The 20,763-nt window shown below is 50.2% G+C and overlaps 2 protein-coding genes across 7 annotated transcripts in view; one reads left to right on the plus strand and one right to left on the minus strand.

The window, feature by feature from the left end:
- LOC114592143 (uncharacterized) overlaps nt 1-15,459 on the minus strand; it is a 48,824-nt gene extending 33,365 nt beyond the window's left edge. For 2 of the 3 annotated variants that reach the window (XM_077920950.1, XM_077920946.1), the window contains exon 1: nt 15,310-15,459. The gene's annotated coding sequence lies outside the window, so the exon portion shown is untranslated. Of the gene's footprint in view, nt 1-14,543; nt 14,754-15,309 lie in introns of all 3 variants that reach the window. The other variant, XM_077920948.1, reaches the window with a different exon arrangement.
- An 86-nt stretch (nt 15,460-15,545) lies between these two features.
- The window catches only part of LOC114592248 (uncharacterized), a 33,324-nt gene continuing 28,106 nt past the window's right edge, over nt 15,546-20,763 (plus strand). For all 4 annotated transcript variants that reach the window (XR_013391236.1, XM_077921977.1, XM_077921973.1 and 1 more), the window contains exon 1: nt 15,546-15,671. The gene's annotated coding sequence lies outside the window, so the exon portion shown is untranslated. The remainder of the gene's footprint in view (nt 15,672-20,763) is intronic.

A 20,763-nucleotide genomic window follows, 5' to 3' on the forward strand; every position in this document is an offset into this window, starting at 1 on the left:
CATGCCACAGATGGAAGTTATTGCAACTTCAAGATCTCCAACAACTATTTATTTCCAAGCCTGTTAATACACCATAGCCTGAAAAGGTTTGAAATCCAAATGCTCCCAGGTAACAAATTTTAAGTGACACGTATGAACACAACAGGAAACATTTGGAAATCTGTTTATTCCACATTTTCCTGTCAGTTATCAGCAAAAAACAAAACAAAACATTTGGAAACAGTCCTAGTTCCTTTCTTAAAAACAAGCCCACAACCCCCCCTTTTAATTAAAAAAAAATAAAGTGGTGTTTGTGAATTGTGTGAGGTAAATCTATTTCACAGTCAAAGTCTGGGAAAGGGAGGCCTGTTCTGTGGAACAGGATTCCTGTCAAGATGAGACACGCACTCGCTATCGCTATCTGTACTTTCCAGAAAACATCTGTCAGGAAAATCCGAAGTGTTTCCTCATGGAACACATCCCTCTTGCTTTAAGGTTCCAAGATGTTTAGAGCACAAGTGGGAATAAAAGGGGGGGAGTAAAGAAAAAAGAAAAAATGTAATGGGGGGAAATATAGTGGGATTAAAAAAAAAAAGTACCGTATTTTTCGCCCCATAGGACGCACCTAATTTTTTTTTTTGGGGGGGGGGGGATAAAGAAAAAAAAATTCCCTCCCCAGGCACGGGGCAGGCGCCCCCGACCCCAGCCCCCAGAACAGCCTGCTATCCGGAAGCCTAGGGAGCCGCACCGGTCTCCCCAGGCTTGCGGAGAGGTGCGCGAAGCCTGGGCGCGCTCTTCAGCACGCACCAGGCTTCAGAATGCAGGCAGCTCTGCGCTACCCTCCGGAGCCCCGCACGGCTTCGCGCTGGGATCCAGAGGGTGGCACAGAGCTGCAGGAAGCCCTGGAGCGCAGGCAGCTCTGCGCCACCCTCTGGAGCCCCGTGCAGCTTCGTATCGGGATCGGGAGGGCGGCGCAGAGCTGCAGGAAGCCCTGGAGCGCAGGCAGCTCTGCACCACCCTTCGGAGCCCTGCGCGGCTTTGCGCCAGGATCCGGAGGGTGGTGCAGAGCTGCAGGAAGGCCGGGAAAGCCTGCGTTCACCCCATAGGACGCACACACATTTCCCCTTCATTTTTGGAGGGGGAAAAGGGCGTCCTATAGTGCGAAAAATACGGTAATCAGATTAATCATTCCCAACAATGTGTTGCTGCAGGCTTCTTGTGACTGTCTTATCAGTATTGCCGGGCAGAACTGGCATGTAGATAAGGAGCTCAAGTTACAGCATTCCGTATGGGATAGCACAGAGTATGGAGTAGTGTGGAAAACTGAAGACTTTGTAAAGAGTTGCAGGAAAGCAGCTTTGAAAGCAGCTGATCTCAGGACTTGTGGACTCTGTCAGGGCAAGGACTTTGAAGCAAGGAACCCGCTCTGGGCTCAAAGAGAATATGACTTGTAACATCTATAAATAGTTTGTGTTGGTCTTGGCCTAATAAAAACAACTGCTAAACAGCTGTTTCCTGTGGAGAGTTTAACCACTGAGCTTTTGTGATGCACACACCCAACACATTGGAATAGCTGGACATGAAAAGGAGCTAATTTCCCAATGAGCGAGGAAATCACCAGTGCAAGGTCAAATGAGCCAGTTTCTGTGGTAATGTCACAGAACTCAAGATACATTTGTGTGATTAATGTGTGTCAGTTGTGCTTTTGGAGTCTTGGAATTAGAGCAATGGGGAAGCTCTCTATGTAGATGTGTCTGAACTAGACTGAAAGCTGGAACTTATTCTTTTTACATTGCACAACTTTGTCCAGAGTTGTTTGCTGTACAGTCATACCTCGAGTTGAATGCGCTTCGGGTTGAGCACGTTCAAATTGCGCGTTACTTCCGGGTTCCGCCGCTCGTGCATGCGCAGACGCTCAAAATGACGTCACACGCACGCACGGTAGCGGAGAAACGCGACCCGCGCATGAACAGACGCATCCTGCATTCCATTCCGGATACAAATGGGGCTCCAGAATGGATCCCGTTTGCATCCCGAGGTACCACTGTATCTGTTACTTCATCAGCTGTAAAAGCATATGGACCTTACTGATCCTGCTCTGCATGCAAGAGCAAGACCAAGATCCACACTACTGCGCTCTCGCTCTCTCTGTTTGTGATACCAGATTGCCAACAGGTTATGGACCCAGAGCTTAGTTGTAGGTCAAAAGAGGATTGGAATGTTATTTACAAGGATTTCTATATAGTGGTACCTCAGGTTAAGTACTTAATTCGTTCCGGACGTCCATTCTTAACCTGAAACTGTTCTTAACCTGAAGCATCACTTTAGCTAATGGGGCCTCCTGCTGCTGCCGCGCCACCAGAGCACAATTTCTGTTCTCATCCTGAAGCAAAGTTCTTAACCCGAGGTACTATTTCTGGGTTAGCAGAGTCTGTAACCTGAGCGACTTTTAACCCTTCAAATAAAACTCGCTGAAAACCAACAGGCTACTATTCTAAGAGCTTATGCACCAACACTGGATGCTGATAAAAGACATTACAGAAAAAAATTACTCTCAGCTGGGGAGCTTAACAATATCCGAGGTGACCCTTCCTAACTTCCAAAATGCTTTTTGACCTTCTAAGGCAGAGGTCATCAAACTAAGGCCCGCGAGCCGGATATGGCCCATCGGGCTCATTAATTCAGCTCACGAACCTTGCAGACCCTGCCGCCCGCTCAGTCAGTCCCCACGCTAAACAGGCAAGGCGCAGAGGCCTTGCCACACTGAGACTGACTTCCGGGACGCAGCACGGCACAACTTCTGATTGGCTGCAGGAAGCTCTTGCAGCCAGTCAAAAGCCACGGATGCCTCTGGGCAGGCAGCGCCGCTGGCACGGCTTCTGATTGGCTACAGGAATCTCCTGCAGCCAATCAGAAGCCATGGATGCCTCTGGGCGCCGCTCGTTCCTTCCCACTGAAGAAGCCAAGCAGAAGGAAGCGGTGGCAGCGTGGAGGCTGCCCAGGCCAGCGGCACCTGGGTGCCACCCCTTCCTTCCCGCTGAGGCAGCCGAGCAAGAAGGAAGCGGCGGCGGTGCGGAGGCTGCTTCCGCCACCCAGACCAGTGGCATCTGGATACGACCTCTTCCTTCCCGCTAAGGTGGCCAAGCAGGAGGAAGCGGCCAAGCGGGAAGGAAGCCGCTGCAGTGTGGAGGCTGCCTACGCTACCCAGGCTAGCGGCATGGGCACTGTGCCCCACCAAGACAGAGGACGCCAACGCTGCCAAAGACGAGGCAGCGTCAGCGGCGTGAGTGGCATAGGCGGGGAGGCTTTCAGGAGGGGGGACGCTTTCGGGACGCCCCTCCTGAAAAGGTTTGCTGACCCCTGTTCTAGGGGGACAGTGGACATGATTTTCAGTGCTCGACAGCAGAAACCCAGCACGAGCTCTGCGAGTGCAGCTTTCTCCCAACTGAAGTGCAGAGTGTTTTAGAACCAGGACATTCACAGGGAAACCAAAATGCCTTTTACAAAGCTATTGTACAGTGGTACCTCAGTTTTTGAACAGCTTAGTTCATGAACTACTTGGAACCCTAACCCGGAAATGAGTGTTCTGGTTATCGAACTTTTTTTGGAATCCAAATGTACTCCGTTCGGGGGGGGGTGCACTTTGGTTTTGATTGCCACACTTCCGTTGCCTGCTCGCTTGCCGCCCGACCTGGGCTTCTCTTACTCAGCGCTGGCCACTGGCGACACCCGGAAGCAGAGAAGGGGGTCATGGATGCTGCATCTCGGCACGGCCTTTCTTCGCTCAGCACCAGCTGTAGCAGTGAAATCTGTCAGCAGAGAAAGGGGTTGTGGATGCTACAGCCACGGTGGCAGCAGAGGGACCCAGCGCCGGGGAGCAGCAGTGACATCCCTTGTCTGCTCAGCACAGCCTTCCCTCGCTCAGCGCCAGCCACAGCAGAAAATCCCTTCTCCGCTGCCGTGGCTGGCTCTAAGCGAGGGAAGGCCGTGCCAAATTGCCACACCCTGGTGCTGGGTCCCTCTGCTGCCGCCGTGACTGCACCATCCAAGACCCCCTTCTCCGCTGAGATTCCACTGCCGTGGCCGGAGCTTAGCGAAGAAAGGCTGTGCTAAGCTGCCGCTCCCTGGCACTGGGTCCCTCTGCCGCACCGTGGCTGCAGCATCCACAACCCCTTTCTTTGCTTCTAGGTGTCATCAGTGGCCGGCGCTGAGCGAGGGAAGGCCTTGCCACTGCAGCAACCACCCCCTCCTCCGGTACCGGGTGTCGCCCGCAGCCGCCACTCCAGGCCCAAGAGCAACGCCAAGCAACTCGGTCCCAGAAGTGAATGCCACAGTATCTCCTCACAGGGCACGGGACGGCCAGCCCTGAAGAAGGGGCTGGGGGGGGAAGGGATCCAGAAAGGCTGGTCTGGGGGGCGGGGAGAGAAACCAACTGGCTCCTCAGAGAACTTCTGTCTCCCTTTCCTTTCCCATTTGAACTCCCCCTTCACACACCCCGCTCACTCATCCCTCCAATGGCAATAGGGAAATCACTCCCATTTTTTTATACTGAGTAGCAGATTGAAGTCTGGTCTACTGCTTTCATTTTATGGATCAATGGTCTCGTTAGATAGCAAGATTCATGTTAAATTGCTATTTTAGGGGTTGTTTTTAATTGCCTGTAACGGATTAATCCATTTTGTGTTACTTTATATGGCAAAGCGCGCTTTGGTTTTGGAACGCTTTGGTTTTGGAACAGACTTCCGGAACAGATTAAGTTTGAGAACCAGGGTACCACTGTACTACAGCGGAACCTCGGTTCCCGAACGGCTCCATTGTTGTAAATTTTGGTCCCCAAACAACAACAAAACCAGAAGTAAATGCTTCCTTTATCAAATGTTTTTTGAACATGAACACGTGACATGGCTTTCACTGAGTGCAAGAAGCTCTTGCAACAAATGGGAAGCCGCACCTCAGTTTTCAAACTTTTCGGAAGCCGAACGGGCTTCCGGAATGGATTTTGTTTAAGAACCGAGGTACCACTGTACCAACCGTACTGTATGCTTGTGAAACATGGACCAGTTATAAACACCATCTCCAACTCCTGAAAAGATTCCATCAGTGGTGTCGCCGAAAAATTTTACACATCATTTTGGAAGACAAGCGAACTAATGCCAGTGTACAGTCATACCTCAGGTTGAAGTAGCTTCAGGTTAAGCATTTTCAGGTTGCACTCCCAGGCGACCCGGAAGTAACGGAGCGCGTTACTTCCAGGTTGTGGCGCTCACGCATGCACTCAAAATAACGTCATGCGCACGCAGAAGCGGTGAATCACAACCCACAGACACGGGTTGTGTTCGCTTCAGGATGCGAACGGGGCTCCGGAACGGGATTCGCTGCCGCCCGCCAGCATTTTAAGATCGCCCCGGGACAGCGGAGGCTTTGCTGCCGCCCACCAGCATTTTAAAATCACCCCGGGACAGCGGAGAAGTCTCCGCTGTCCCGGGGGCTTTTAAAATGCTGGGGGTCGGCAGTGAAGGCTTCGCTGCTGCCCGCCAGCATTTTAAAATCGCCCCGGGACAGCGGAGGCTTCGCTGCCGCCCACCAGCATTTTAAAATCGCCCCGGGACAGCGGAGAAGTCTCTGCTGTCCCGGGGGCTTTTAAAATGCTGGCGGTCGGCAGCAAAGCCCTCCTGTCCCCGGAGCTTGCAGGGCGGGAGGTGGGGAGAAGGGTTTTTCTTCCCACCGCCAGCCTTCAGAACAGCCTTCTGAAGGCTGGCGGTGGAAAGAAAAGCCCTTGTCCCCCCCCCAAGCCTTCAGAAGAGGTTGGGGGACAGACTGTCCCCGGACCTGGTCTGAAGGCGGTTTCCATAGGAACGCATTGATTGATTTTCAATGCATTCCTATTGGAAACCGTGCTTCGCAAGAAGAAAAACTCGCAAGAAGAAAAAACTTGCGGAACGAATTAATTTCGTCTTGCGAGGCACCACTGTACTGATTGCTAATTAAATTGACCACTGAGAAGCTGAGTGACGGGTTGGACCAAACAGAAGACTACATCAAAGAAGCACAGCTATGTCAGTATGTTGAAACGGATCAGAAAGGGGGGGAACTTTTCTCTTTTTCAAAATGATTTACCTGACAACACCCCCCCCAAGAAGAACCACCACATGACTGATAGCAAGTGAGATGGGAAAATAAACTGTGTGGAAACAAAATTATTAACCAAAGGCTTTGTTTTGCAGAAGATCTGGAAAGGAGATGAAAGGCTTTTGGTGTAACGCAGTTCTAATTGGGAACCGCCATTATGAGACAGACTTGGTTGCAAGATTTACAGTCAAAGGGGGAGAAGTGCTACGGTTTTGTTATCATATCTGAATTCCACAGCTGAATTGGCTACAACTCCCCCGGAAAGGCTGATTTATGGAGCAACTGGTCTGGGAAAGTTAATGAGCAGACGCTTAGACTGTAATTTATGGGAACTGTTGAAATGGTGCCGCATGCTGTTTGAATAGGACTTTTGGATCAGCGTGAAAACCCACACAGGACTATAATAATGTTTGCTTCAAGTCACTTGTGGAGATAACTCAGAGGTTACTAAGAAGAAATGATAAGAACAAGAAGATTGGATGACGGGATTTGTTAAGGATAACAATAAAGAGATGGAAAGATGGGACTTGTGAACATCAAAGCAACAGAAATATGAGATGACTGGATCCTTTCTGAACTCGAAGCATGGGAACCCCCAACAAAAATTTAAAATTTGGTTAAATATTTGGAGTTTATTATGTATTGGTGTAATTTGGAATTAATGTGATATGATTGGTTTGTTAACTGGAAATTTAATAAAAATTCTTTTTTTTAAAAAAAGACCAACTCCAGCCCAGAAACTCATGTCCCCACTGTGGAAGGATGTGTGAATCCAGAACTGGCCTCCACAGTCACTTACGGACCGTGTTCGTGGAAGACAATCTTACTCGGCTATGAGTAATCACCAAAGAAGCTGACAGCTTCACATCCAGAAGCAAACGCAACCCGCCTCTGCGGATCGTGATTTGCCGCTTCCGCGTGTGACATCATTTTGCGCATGTGCGAGTGGCAAAACCCGGAAGTAACGGAATGCATTCCGTTACTTCCGGGTCGTCGCCGAGTGCAACCCGAAAGCACTCAACCTGAAGCACATTTAACCCAAGGTATGAATGTACAATGGGATGCGGGTGGCACTGTGGGTTAAACCACAGAGCCTAGGATTTGCTGATCAGAAGGTCGGCGGTTCGAAAGCACGTCAAAATGCAAGTAGATAAATAGGCACCGCTTCGGTGGGAAGGTAAATGGCGTTTCCGTGCATTGCTCTGGTTCGCCAAAAGCGGTTTAGTCATGCTGGCCACATGACCCAGAAGCTGTACGCTGGCTCCCTCAGCCAATAAAGCGAGATCAGCACCGCAACCCCAGAGTTGGTAACGACGACCTAATGGTCAGGGGTCCCTTTACCTTTACTTTATGACTGTACAAGGAAATTAAACGAGCCTTCCCCCTCCCACAAACACTCAATCTCATTGCACTCTGGGTGCTTGTTGCACAACACACCACCTCAGAAGTCAGTTGCGCTATGTTATTTTCCATTCAACAGCCTAACAGCCCAAGGATAGAAGCTATTTTTTAGCCTGTTGGTACAGCTGATTATACTTCTATATCTCCTGCTTGAGGGTATAAGATTAAAGAGGTGATGGCCGGGGTGTGAGTCATCCCTGATCCCTCTGTAAAAAGATAACAGTAAAGGATCCCTGGATGGTTAAAGGTAAAGGTACCCCTGCCCGTACGGGCCAGTCTTGCCAGACTCTAGGGTTGTGCGCCCATCTCACTCAAGAGGCCGGGGGCCAGCGCTGTCCGGAGACACTTCCGGGTCACGTGGCCAGCATGACAAAGCTGCATCTGGCGAGCCAGCGCAGCACACGGAAACGCCGTTTACCTTCCCGCTAGTAAGCGGTCCCTATTTATCTACTTGCACCCGGGGGTGCTTTCAAACTGCTAGGTTGGCAGGCGCTGGGACCAAACGACGGGAGCGCACCCCGTCGCACGGATTCGAACCGCCGACCTTTCGATCGGCAAGCCCTAGGCACTGAGGCTTTTACCCACAGCGCCACACGAGTGCAGTCAAATCCAACTATGTGGTTGCAGCACTCATCTCATTTTCAGGTCAAGGGAGCCAGCATTGGTCTGTAGACAGATTTCCGGGTCATATGGCCAGTATGACTAAACCGCTTCTGGCGCAACGGAACACCGTGACGGAAGCCAGAGCTCATGGAAACGTTTACCTTCCCACCACAGCGGTACCTATTTATCTACTTGCACTGGAGTATTTTCAAACTGCTAGGTTGGCAGGAACTGGGATAGAACGGGAGGTCACCCCATCGCGGGGATTTGAACCACTAACCTTCTGATTGGCAAGCCCCAGAGACTCAGTGCTTTAGAACACAGCACCACCCACGTCTCTATGTATCCCAATGTATTTCTGTCTGAACTAGCCTGAAAACTGGAACTTATTCTTTTTACCTTGGGAAAGACTGAAGAAAAGTTGCCAGATTTTCCCGCACCACCCAACACCCTAGGTGTAAAACCGCGCCAAAAACCACAAATCAAACGAGGGGTAAAAGGGGTGAAACCCAATCCATCCCTTGGTACAAATGGGACTTATGAGCACCCACAAACGCTAGGGGAGTGAAGTCACACAACAGCTTGGGGTTCTGACTCCCATGAGGCTGGACAGTGGGAACAACCTCTGTCCCACACCCATATTCTTTTTGACCCCGAAACACACTGCCCTCTGGCCTGGTATGCCTTGCAGAAGGGTGTGTGTGGAATGGTCTGTGGCAGTCGCCCTGCCGGAGGAGCCAGAGCGGCGGAGGACCGTGTGCCAACGGACCAGTTTTATACATCCTTTTCTTTCTTCCCTTCTTTCCCTCCCCCACTTGCGGGGGGGGGGGGGGCAAGAGCGCCAGAGAGGTTGGCGGCGGCTGCCCCGCCAGGAAGGCTGGATCTATAGGCAGGGATGAGCCACATGCTGTTCGCGTGAGTCTTATTCCCCTCAGTCTATTGCTTTCTTTGGTTTTCCTCTCCCCCCACCCCAATTTCCTTTCCCGTCTCCCCTTTCTTTTTTCTAAACCCAAGAGGGCTGGGTTCGCAGGTCAAGAAATGCTGCTCACCAGCTAATCAGCGCACTTGCCATCTCTCCCCTCAATGAAGCGCAAGAGTAGCAACCACCACTGACAGGCTCCTTGGCCCCCAGACCAGCTGAGGCCAAACCCGCAACAGCTGATTTGGGTGAAAATCATGTCCTTGACCCCACTCCCCAGCCCCAATAGAGGTCCAGGTCCTCTAAAAAAAATATTTTTTAAAAAAATTATTTTAACTTTTTTACACATGCATACGTGCACCCACCCTTTCCCCCATATATCTAGATCTATACATCTACAGGGAAGTTTTTAATGTGTAGTGTTTTATCATTTTTTAATTATTATTCATACAGTGGACGCTCAGGTTGCAAACGTGATCCGTGCGGGATGCACGTTCGCAACCCGCTGCACCGCGTCTGTGCACGTGTGGGTTGCAATTCAGCACTTTTGTGCTTCTGCGCAACCGCCGAAACCCAGAAGTAACCCGTTCTGGTACTTCCGGGTTTCGGCGAGTCCATAACCCAAAAAAAGCAACCTGAAGCGCCTGTAACTGTATTCTGCTGGGAGCCGCCCAGAGTGGCTAGGGAAACCCAGCCAGATGACCAGGGTATAAATTATTGTTATTGTTGTTATTTTGTGCGTGTGTAATTTGCTCCCGCCACCCTCTCTGGTCCCACCCAACTGTGTCATGTATGATTACCTGTTGATTCCTTTATGTGTCTTGTTTGTCGGTTGGTATGTTTGTTTGCCTGTCTCTCACTTGACTATCATACTTGATGCAGCCACTGCGCCCCAGGCGAAGTCCACAAACCAACCAGTCTACTCCTGGAATAAGCCACCCAAGAGAAAAAAGAGCAGCATATAGACACACACAGAAAAAACTATAGTGGACCATCGGATTACGTTACCTTCGGGTAACATAAACTTTGGGTTGTGAATGCGGCAAAACCGGATGTGTTTGCCACTTGCACATGCGCAGAACAGGCACCTCGGTTACAGTTTCTGTTCGTAACCGGGGATACCACTGTACACAAAACCAACACCAGTAATCAAGATGTCTAGGAATCACAGCCCAAACATGACAATGATATTTGCCTGATCCAAATGCTCTGAGAAAGCCACCAATCAATACAGCAAGGAGACCCTCTGGGACTGTCTCACACGAGGAAGATTCCCCTTCCATCAGATGAGCTAATACATGCAACTCCCCATTTTAGGCAATTATGTGTATACGGGGGGGGGGGGGTAAAACATAACCCCCACATCAATGGGTCTAGAGCCTGCCCATCCCTGTTGTAGCTGAGTGGTTTGTACCACAAACTTGAAACAACTTCTGGAGATGCTACATCAGTACATGAGGAGTGAAGATCAGCTTCAAAGGCCAGCCAGGAAATGCTTACTCTATCAAAGCAAACAGCTTTTCAAGATACTTATTAACCGTCCAGATCCCAAAATCTTTGAAGACAGGATCTGCTATTCCTGAAACAAGAGCCAAGATTGTGCCAAACACTGAAAAAACAAAATGATAACTTAAACCTGATTCGTAAGAGGATAGGAAAAACAAATTAAATTCCAGCGTGCTCTGCCTATTAATCAGCCTGGCGTACAGCTGAATACTTGAGATAAGAGGGATTACAAAAGTCCACAAAAGGCAGCAATGTTTCTTCCCCACCTAGTTTTCTTTTTCCTTAATCAGAGTTATCTCTTGTATTCCTTGCCAAGAGCCGAAAGGCAGGAGCTTGCCAGAAAGCAACTTGCTCTGAGTCAGCCAGTCACAAAATGGCTGCTCACTAAGTCAGTTGCAAAATGGCCGCCCACTAATCAAGGCACACAATTATGTTCTGAAGCCTTATGAGCCTCTAGCTATCTGCATACAGAACGCAACAAGCTTTCATCAAAGCTACCAAATCCTCAGGGGTTTGAACCGCAAGCCACAAATGTTTTAAAATAAACATTTTAAGTAAATTTAACACTGAAAATAAATGCTCCAATGAAACATCAGGAGGAACAAAAATATTATATAGAGTTTGATGGGGATTGAATTTTGGAGTTTCTACATGCAAAGTGTCTACTCTACCACTGAATGGCCTTTGATTTAGAAAAACCTTCAGTTTTGCAGGCAGTTCAATGCTAACCACATTGCTTAAACAACAACCAGTTAATTAAAAAGGACTAAACTTGCCTTTTATAGCTATATTCCCTAAAAAACAAAATGCACACAGGCCCAGGCAGTGGCATAGCATGGGGGGGGGGGGAGCTGTGCAGCCCTGGGCACATTTTTTAGAGGGGGCAAATCCAGGCACGCACCCCAGGCTCCCTCACTGGGCCTGGCTCCAGCGTGCAACTCGCACCCACCCGCAGCAGCTCCGGTCCTGGATCAGATCCAGATCTGACCCGAGAGGCAGAGAGGAGGAGGAGAGTTGCGGTAGTGCTTCCACCCCAATCCTCAGCTGGGCAGTGCCATGCAAATATGCTGCGGAGGCAGCATTCTCACACCCGGCCGTGTTGGGCACAGTGGGCTCTTTCTGCACCCCGGGGGGGGGGGTATCCGGCGTGCCAGACCCAGACTATCTGAAAGACCGTATCCTCCCTTATAAACCTGTGGAAACTCAGGACGCCCTTCTTCCAGTTCCACCACCCTTACAGACAGGGGCGGCCAGATCCATTTTGCCACTTGTGGTGAAACGGGAATTGCCATCTCCTTCGCTTTCCCCACCGCTGCACCCCAGCTCTCACTGAACTTGGCAGGAGCCAGAGCACTCATCTGTGTCGCTCAGCTTCTCCACCGGGGGGGGGGGGGGCAACGCCGCGCACTGGAACACCTCCCTCTTGGCAGCACATGCGCTGCCTGGGGTGGGCACTTCACCTCGTCTCATGAACGGGTGAGCTCTGCTTAACGGCACACTTCATGGGGACACAGGATGCTTTCAGACTTTGGAGCACCCTTCTTCGAGAAGGTAGACCAGCTCCCTCCTTTTTGTCCTGCCCGCAGGCGAGGACTGTTTTATTCCAACAAGCCGTTTGGAATGAACTGTTTTTTTTAAAGAAAGGGCTTTTAATAGTGCTGTGCTGTTTTTAGTAAATGTTGCTAGATTCGTTTTTAATAAAGCCATACCTCATGTTAGGTCCGCTTCAGGTTGCGTTTTTTTGGGCTGCGGACTGCTGAAACCCGGGAAGTACTGGAACGGGTTACTTCCGGGTTTCGGCAGTCACACATGCGCCGAATCGCAAAATCGCGCTTTGCACATGCGCCGAATCGCAAAAGTGCGCTTTGCGCATGCGCAGAAGCGCCGAATCGCAACCCGCGCATGCGCAGGCTGCGAACGTGCATCCCGTATGGATCATGTTCGCAACCCGATTGTCTACTGTACTCTTTTGATTCCATAAGAGACTTAGCCCAAATTAAAACGGCACAGATAAAAGACAAAAAGCTAAAACTCGTAAAAGATCATGATTTACAGTGGTACCTCGGGATGCGAACGCGATCTGTTCTGGACCCCGGTCACATACTGAACGGACTTGACGGCGCGCACATAGGCGCCGACTCCATGGGGCCTGAGGGGGCCGCTGCAGAAGGGTGAGTGGCGAGGGCGGGACGGGGCCGCGCGTTCCTTTCCTCGGCTGCCCTCGTCGCGCGCCTTGGCTCCCACGGCCGGCAAGGGGAGCCCGGGCCGCGCGCGGCGGCTGCCGCCGCCGCCTCTCCTGGGGGCGCCGCCTCCCCGGGCGGGAACGCTGCGGGTGCGCGAGGGAGGAGGGCGGCCCCCGGGGGCTGGGAGAGCCGGGCTGCCGTGGCCGAGAGGGCGGTTCTGCCGGGCGCCGCTGACATTGGAACTTAGAAAACTTCCCGGGGCAGGACCCCGGTATGGGCCCCCCCAATATTTTTTATAAGTCGGCGCCCCTGGGCGCGCATGACGTCATTTTGACCATCTGCGCATGCGCGAGCAGCAAAACCCGGAAGTAACGCGCTCCGTTACTTCCGGGTCACTGCGGAGCGCAACCCAGAAATACTTATCCTTAAGTGTATTTATCCCGAGGTATGACTGTAGGCCACATGACTCGGAAGCTGTACGCCGGCTCCCTCGGCCAATAAAACGAGATGAGCGCTGCAACCCCAGAGTCGGTCACACTGCACCTAATGGTCAGGGGTCCCCTTTACCTATGACTGTAGTTACTTTTTACCTATGATCTTTTACGAGTTTTTAGCTTTTTAAAAAATCTGTGCAAGTATTATATAAGGTAAGGGAACCCTGACCATTCGGTTCAGTCGTGACTGACTCTGGGGTTGCGGCGCTCATCTCGCTTTATTGACTGAGGGAGCGAGCATACAGCTTCTGGGTCATGTGGCCAGCATGACTAAGCCGCTTCTGGCGAACCAGAGCAGCGCATGGAAACACCGTTTACCTTCCCGCCGGAGCGGTACCTATTTATCTACTTGCACTTTGACGTGCTTTCGAACTGCTAGGTGGGCAGGAGCTGGGACTGAGCCATGGGAGCTCATCCCGTTGCGGGGATTCAAACCGCCGACTTTCTGATCGGCAAGGCCTAGGCTCTGTGGTGTAACCCACAGTGCCACCCACGTCCCATTGTACAGTCATACCTCGGGTTAAATGTGCTTCAGGTTGAGCGCTTTCAGGTTGCGCTCTGCGGCAACCCGGAAGTAACGGAACGTGTTACTTCCGGGTTTTGCCACTCACACATGCGCAAAATGACGTCATGCGCGGAGGCGGCGAATCACGACCCACAGACGCAGGTTGCGTTCGCTTTTGGATGTGAACGGGGCTCCAGAACGGATCCCGTTCGCTGGGACCGAGCAATGGGAGCTCACCCCATTGCGGAGATTCGAACCGCCGACCTTCTGATCCGCAAGTCCTAGGCTCTGTCGTTTAACACACAGTGCCACCCGTGTCCCACTGTATACCGATGAGTTTTTCGCTTTTTCCTTTTATCTGTGCAATTATTGTATACCGATGATCTTTTACGAGTTTTTAGCTTTCTGTATTTTATCTGTGCCGTTTTAATTTGTGTTATGTCTCCTCGAGTCCCGGGGTGCGGGTAAAAGCGGGATATAAATACAGTATGTTTAACATTCTCCTGTGGGTATGCTTAAGATTGCAAATTTAGCTATGGATATGCTTTGCCATCTTTTACTTGTTTACTCAGAAGTAAGTCTTAAGAGCCCTGGCTCACCTAGTCCAACATCTTGGCTCTCAAGCTCCTGATATTTAGAAGGAACCTCAGTTGGTTAGAGAGCATGGTGTTGATGATGCCAAGCTTGCAGGTTTGATCCCTCACATAACTGAGCCCTTCAGATGCAAGCTTGCAAAGAACAGCCTTCAAGTTCCTATTCAAGTGTTTAATATGATGATCACTACCAATACGAGTTGTAGTAGTAGTAATAATAATGTTGATTACCTGCCCTTCGCCAGATAGTCCCAGGGCGGCTTACAGCAAATATGAATTACAGCATAGCGAAGGTTCCAGAAAATTAGGTCAGCCTTCGCACGGCAGTGTCACGTGGGTGGCAGTTTCCTTCCTAAAAAAAAAATCCGCACCCCGCGCGCGCCATCTTATGTGCTCCCAAAGCTCCTGGGAACGTTTTCTACTCCTTTAGCGTTGCTGTTTCTAAAAGGGAAATCGCGAGGAACAAATTAGTATGGCAAGTGAGCGCCTTTCTTTCCGCAAAGGAAAATCCTCTGGGGTTTTTCCGCAAAGGAAAAAAAACAAAGCAAAATAAAATCCTATTTTTACCCGCCCTCCCGCGCTGCTCGCGCCTTCTCCGAGAGACACACACACAAAGAAACAAGGGGACCGATTCAGCAACATAAAAAGAAAAAGGCTTATCGGTTCCAGCGGCGAAGATCTGAGCGCCTTCAACTCGTTTTCGCGTTAAAATCGATGGGATGCTAAAGCCCGTTTGACCCAACCTCCCTCCCTTTTTCCTGGCATCTCAAAACTACTGGAGATCTTGCATTTTCCCGGGAGGGGTGGCGCCCTGTTAAATCTATTTTTATTTTTTTAAAATAGTATTTTATTTTATTTTAAATAAAGGCCGCGCAAAATAAAGAGGGGCAAATGCTCCATGAAACCAGGCTGAAGCCGCTCGAGTCTTGCATTGTTAAGGCTCCCCAGCCGTTTCCCCGCAGCCCGCCTAAAAAAAAAGACCCATAAAAAGGCTTACTTGGTCTCCTCGGGAGGAGATTCCCAGGCTCGCGATTTCACCAGGTTTCTAGCCCAACAGCGTCTTGCAAACTCGCGCCTTTATGGAGGGGGGGGGGGACCGACTTCTCGTCTAGCTAGCAGCAATTAAAAAGACCCTCCCATCTTGCATCTCGAAAAACATAATATGCAAAGGACGTGGCGACGTTCCCAGGCACGCCGGTCTTGCTTCGCCCGGAGCATGTTGGGAATTGTAGTGCCGCCCAGAGCCGACTACGGAACGGCGAAGGGGCCAAACTTCCGGAGCCCAAGGACGAGAAGGTGACAGAATCATAGAATTGGAGTGCTGAAAGGGACCGCGATCTAGTGACATCTGCCGAACAGGTACAGAAATCGAAACCACGTGAAAACCATGCTCTTTTAATATTTTATTTAAGCGCAAGTAAACACGGGGTGTTGGGTGTTTGTTTGTTTTTTAAACCCAATAAAACAGCATATGGCAAATACGAATTAAGCCATATTCCAGATTTATTTCAAAGCAGAACACAAGTGCTGCCAGGATAATAGAAAGCCATTGGTGGAAGTAACTGTGTGGGGTGCTGGTTCATATTGGGCTAGGGTGGACTGACTCAGCAACAAACTGAAACCCACTGCAATATCCCAAACACACACTTTTAGGCTGGGAAAATTCTTGATAGAAAATGATGAGAAGTGTTATAAAATTGGGAGTATGGTGAATATCGGGGGCTCCATAGAAAAGATACGAATGTTACAAAAGAAGGCAAAGTTTGTCAGATTTGCTACCAATTCCTCTCTTCCCACTTAATGGTGGTGGTGGTCTTCTTCTTATAGAATTCCCTCTGAGCTCAGGCAGACTTCAACAGGGATGACATTTCAGCATCTATTCGAACATATTAATTATCCAGTGCCTTTGCTGGTGTTGCTGGAGATTGTTATGATCTGAACTCTGGGTTATTATCTGCATCTTTTCATTTTTGTTGCTGATTTTTAACATTAATGTTACATTGTTAAAGTACTTCTTCGCCGTAGTGCATTGAGGCAAGACCCCCAACTTGGACAGCTTTAAAAGATTAGACAAATTCACTGAGGTAAAAGGCTATCAATGGCTACCAGCCATGGTGGCTATGCTCTGCCTCTGCTGTTGGAGGCAGTGATGCTTCTGAATATTATTATTATTAGTATTATTATTCCAGCTGGAAACAGCAGGAAGGGAGAGGGCTCTTCAGAGGATCTGTGATCGTAAGCCCTTGAGGATTTTATAACATAGTACAGTGGTACCTCTAGATGCGAACGGGATCCGTTCCGGAGCCCTGTTTGCATCTAGAAGCAAACATAACCACGTTATGCGTGGGTCACGTTTCGGTGCTTCTGCGCATGCGTGTGATGTCAGTTTGAGCGTCTGTGCATGCGCAAGCAGCAAAACCCGGAAGTAACGCGCTCCGTTACTTCTGGGTTGCCGCGGAGCACAACTCAAACGTGCTCATCTCGAAGCACATTCAACCCAATGTATGACTGTAAAAGTGATTGTAGTAAAAGTAAAAGTCTTCTCATGAGAAGAGAAGACTCCCTGGAAAAGACCCTGATGTTGGGAAAGATGGAGTGCACAAGGAGAAGGGGATGACAGAAGACAAGATGGTTGGACAGTGTTCTCGAAGCTACCAGCATGAGTTTGACCAAACTGCGGGAGGCAGTGGAAGACAGGAGTGCCTGGCGTGCTCTGGTTCACGGGGTCACGAAGAGTCGGACACGACTAAACGACTAAACAACAACAAAAAGTGATTGATTTACATATGCATTGCTTCCCATAAAATTTAACAGTAATGTTACTGAGTTTTTTAGGGGTGGGCTGCACGCCTGAGCCCCCTTTTAAATCCTGGGTTCACCATGGATTCAATTCCTGGAATAGACAGGCTAGCTTCCTGGTGAGGTAATGGCCCTCTAAATATGGGCCTTTAAGGTAACAAAAGAAATGGCTCTGTGCTAGATTGCAAATGGGTGTGGTCTGTTCCCTTAACTGGTTGATGGTGCAAAAGACAAAGGCCAGAGCTGAGTGCGACAGCTGGGCTAGAAGCAGGCAGAAGCCTGATATTGAGATCTATGCTTGATCCCATACCCTTCTAAAATGTGGGGTTTGGGGGGGTATTGGGTTTTTGTTTTTGTTTTTGTTTTGATTATATATTTTGTGGTTTTGATTTTGTTCTGAGAGCCGCCCTAAGACCTTCAGGTATAGGGCGGTATATAAATTCTAATAATAATAATAATAATAATAATATTAGTTATTTCCATTTCCCCCCGAAGCCGTTTTTTCTGGAAAAATTGAAAAAAATAGTTTAATATAGTTTGAATATTCCACACACTATTTCCCACCTCAATTTTCCCTGAAAAAAAATGGCTTTGGAAAAAACCTGAAGAAACTCCCCCCACCCCATTTTTCAATTTTTCCCCCAGGCCTTTTTGCACCCCCACTTTGGAGCTCCTTTCCGACTGACACCAGGCAGGTGCTCTCACTGTACTCTTTCTGGCAACTGCTCAAAACATTTTCGTGAGGGCCAGCCCATCTGAACACGTAGAAGCTGCATGCGATTTACATCTTTTTAACCACTGCTGACTCTTAAATACCTGCTTTTAACTGTGTTTTATCAATCATTTTAATATTCTGTTGTATATTTTTGTAAAATGTTTAGAAGGCTCTCTTACCATCATGCAGTTTATAATATATAATAACAAATTCAATTAAAAACACACACACTCCTTTTCCTTTCAGAGTTTGAGCCTTAGTGCAACATACTATTCAGTACAGTGGATGCTCAGGATGCAAACGTGATCCGTGTGTGATGCACGTTCGCAACCCACAGCGGCGCATCTGCGCACACGCAGGTTGCAATTTGGCTCTTCTGCGCATGCACAAAGCGCAATTTAGCACTTCTGTGCATGTGCGACCCCAAACCCGGAAGTAACCTGTTCTGGTACTTCCAGGTTTCGGCAGGTCCGTAACCTGAAAAAATGCAACCTGGAGTGTCTGTAACCCGAGGTATGACTGTAACTGGATGGTGGTTACCTCTGGGCCTGGCATGCAAAAAAACTGCCTTATGCTTTGCCCCGGCTGTCCTCAAGTAGAGATAGAAAGGCCTGGGGGGGGGAAACCGAAAAAATGGGGGGGGGGACAGGTCCCCCCCTCGCTCCGTTTCCCCCAAAGCGGTTTTTTATAAGTCCATGAGGAAAAATGACAAAGAGGAAGAGCAAGAAGAAATTGAAAATGATAGCAGTAGTTCAGAAAATTAGACAGAATAAACTGCATATGTTAAATAGTGGGTAGACATGGCAGACGACACAGCGATTTCTCCAAAGCAGCTCTTTATTTTGTAAGCTGGAACAGAAAACTGAACAGCAAACAGCTCAGCTGGCCTGCTTTTATAGGCAGCCAGCTGTTAACATTGTAGCAACAACAACCCAGGGTTTCCCGCCTAAAATAACTGACGTGGACCTGAGTGAAAACTATCTACAGTATCCCCCCTGCTGGCCCAGGGTGAGAACTTCAGTACATAACACCCCTCCCCACCGAGATAAGGCGTTAGTTACAATCGTAATGGTTTCCTTATATACAGCACTACACGTAATGGTTCAATTAGGCACAAAAGCATATCGGTTACATTTCCCATACTTAGACCAACAGTGATACATGTCCAACAACATAGTCCTTTAAATAAGTTGGGCGCTTGGAAACTCTGCCAGACCGCCGGGAACTGGTAGCCAAGTCCGGGGGGCCACACAATTCTTGCTGAGGCTGTGGTGCGACCCTAGGTGGCGTTGAAACCAAATCCCCTGGATCCGCTGCTGTGGGTGGAGCCACCGCAAGTGGAGTGGTCTGAGTCTGTGGTAAGTCTGGCAGACCCTCTGAAGCTGCTTGGTTCGGCTCCACGCTGGCAGTTTGCGAGGGAGGTGTAGGTGGAGCCTCGCCATCTGTAAGTGTCTCTTCTGGAGCCACAAGCGCAGTTGGGGGCACCACGGTAGTGTCCAAGTCCCCAACCCTGCGCCTAAGCTGGTCTATGTGCCGGCACCACAAGCGTCCGTCTTCGAGTGCCACCTGGTACGAGCGAGGTCCAGTGACTCCCACTACTGTGGCTGGCACCCAAGGAATGTCCCCCACATAGATCCGGGCAAAGACCTGGTTTCCTGGAACAAATGACCGTGGCGTGTTGGCACAGCCTGGGGGTTCGGCCACAGCAAAGTCCGGGTGCAGCCGGTCAAGCGGTGACCTGACGCGGCGGCCCATAAGCAGTTCAGCAGGACTCTGCCCTGTGGCCGCATGAGGGGTGATGTGTTGCACGAACAAGTATTTGGCGACCCGCTCGTGCCAGTCTCCCCGATCCAGGCGCGCCAGTGCCTCTTTTGCCGAGCGCACCATTCTCTCCGCTTGCCCGTTGCTGGATGGATGAAAGGGTGCCGTTAGGGCATGGCGGATGCCCTGTCCCAAAAGATACCGCTCAAAAGTGCCTGATGTGAACTGTGGTCCGTTGTCGGAGACAAGGACATCAGGACACCCATGCGTCGCAAACAGGCCTCGCAGCACCCGGATGACGGCCTCAGTAGTGGTGGAGGGCATCAGGGCCACCTCCAGCCATTTGGAATAGGCGTCCACCACTACCATAAAGGTCCGGCCGTGAAAGGGGCCAGCCAGATCGATGTGCACCCTCGACCAGGGTGTCCCTTAGCTGCCGGTGGTGCAGGCCTCAATTCTTGGCATGCTTGACAGGCGGACACCCAGGCAGTGATGGCATCGTCCATGTTAGGCCACCAGACGTAACACCGAGCCAACGCCTTCATTTTGACAATTCCCGGGTGGCCAACGTGCAGAGCCTCCAGGACGCGTTGACGGAGTCTTTGGGGAATCACGACGCGGTCTCCCCACAGCAGACAGCCGCAATGAGCCGAGAGTTCATGTTGTCTGGTTGCAAAGGGCTGGAACTCCGATGCAAAAGGCCCTTGTGGCCACCCCCTCCACACCCAGTTGAGCACACGGCTGATGGTGCGATCCTGGGCAGATGCGGAGGCCACAGTGGCAGCCGATACAGGCGCTGCCAGAAGATCCTCAATCAGGAGCGATGAAGCTGGAGCTGAGTCTTCCACAAACGCTGGAAGAGGGCAACGCCTGAGGGCGTCGGCATGGCCCATTGATTTCCCCGGGCAATGGACAAGCCGGTAGTGGTAGGCAGCCAGGAAAACAGTCCATCGCAGCATGCGCGGTGAGAGGACCGGTGGAGTTGGACGATCACCGGCGAGGAGGCCCAGGAGCGGCTTGTGGTCAGTGATGACGTCAAAAGTCCTGCCATAGAGGTATTCATGGAACCTCTTCACTCCAGCCACAAGTGCCAGTGCCTCCTTGTCAAGCTGGCTGTAATTCCGTTCCGTTGAAGATAGTGTCCTGGAAAAGTAGGCGAGCGGTGCTTCTCTTCTG

The sequence above is a fragment of the Podarcis muralis genome, chromosome 2 (assembly GCF_964188315.1).
Source record: "Podarcis muralis chromosome 2, rPodMur119.hap1.1, whole genome shotgun sequence".
Lineage (NCBI taxonomy): Eukaryota > Metazoa > Chordata > Lepidosauria > Squamata > Lacertidae > Podarcis > Podarcis muralis.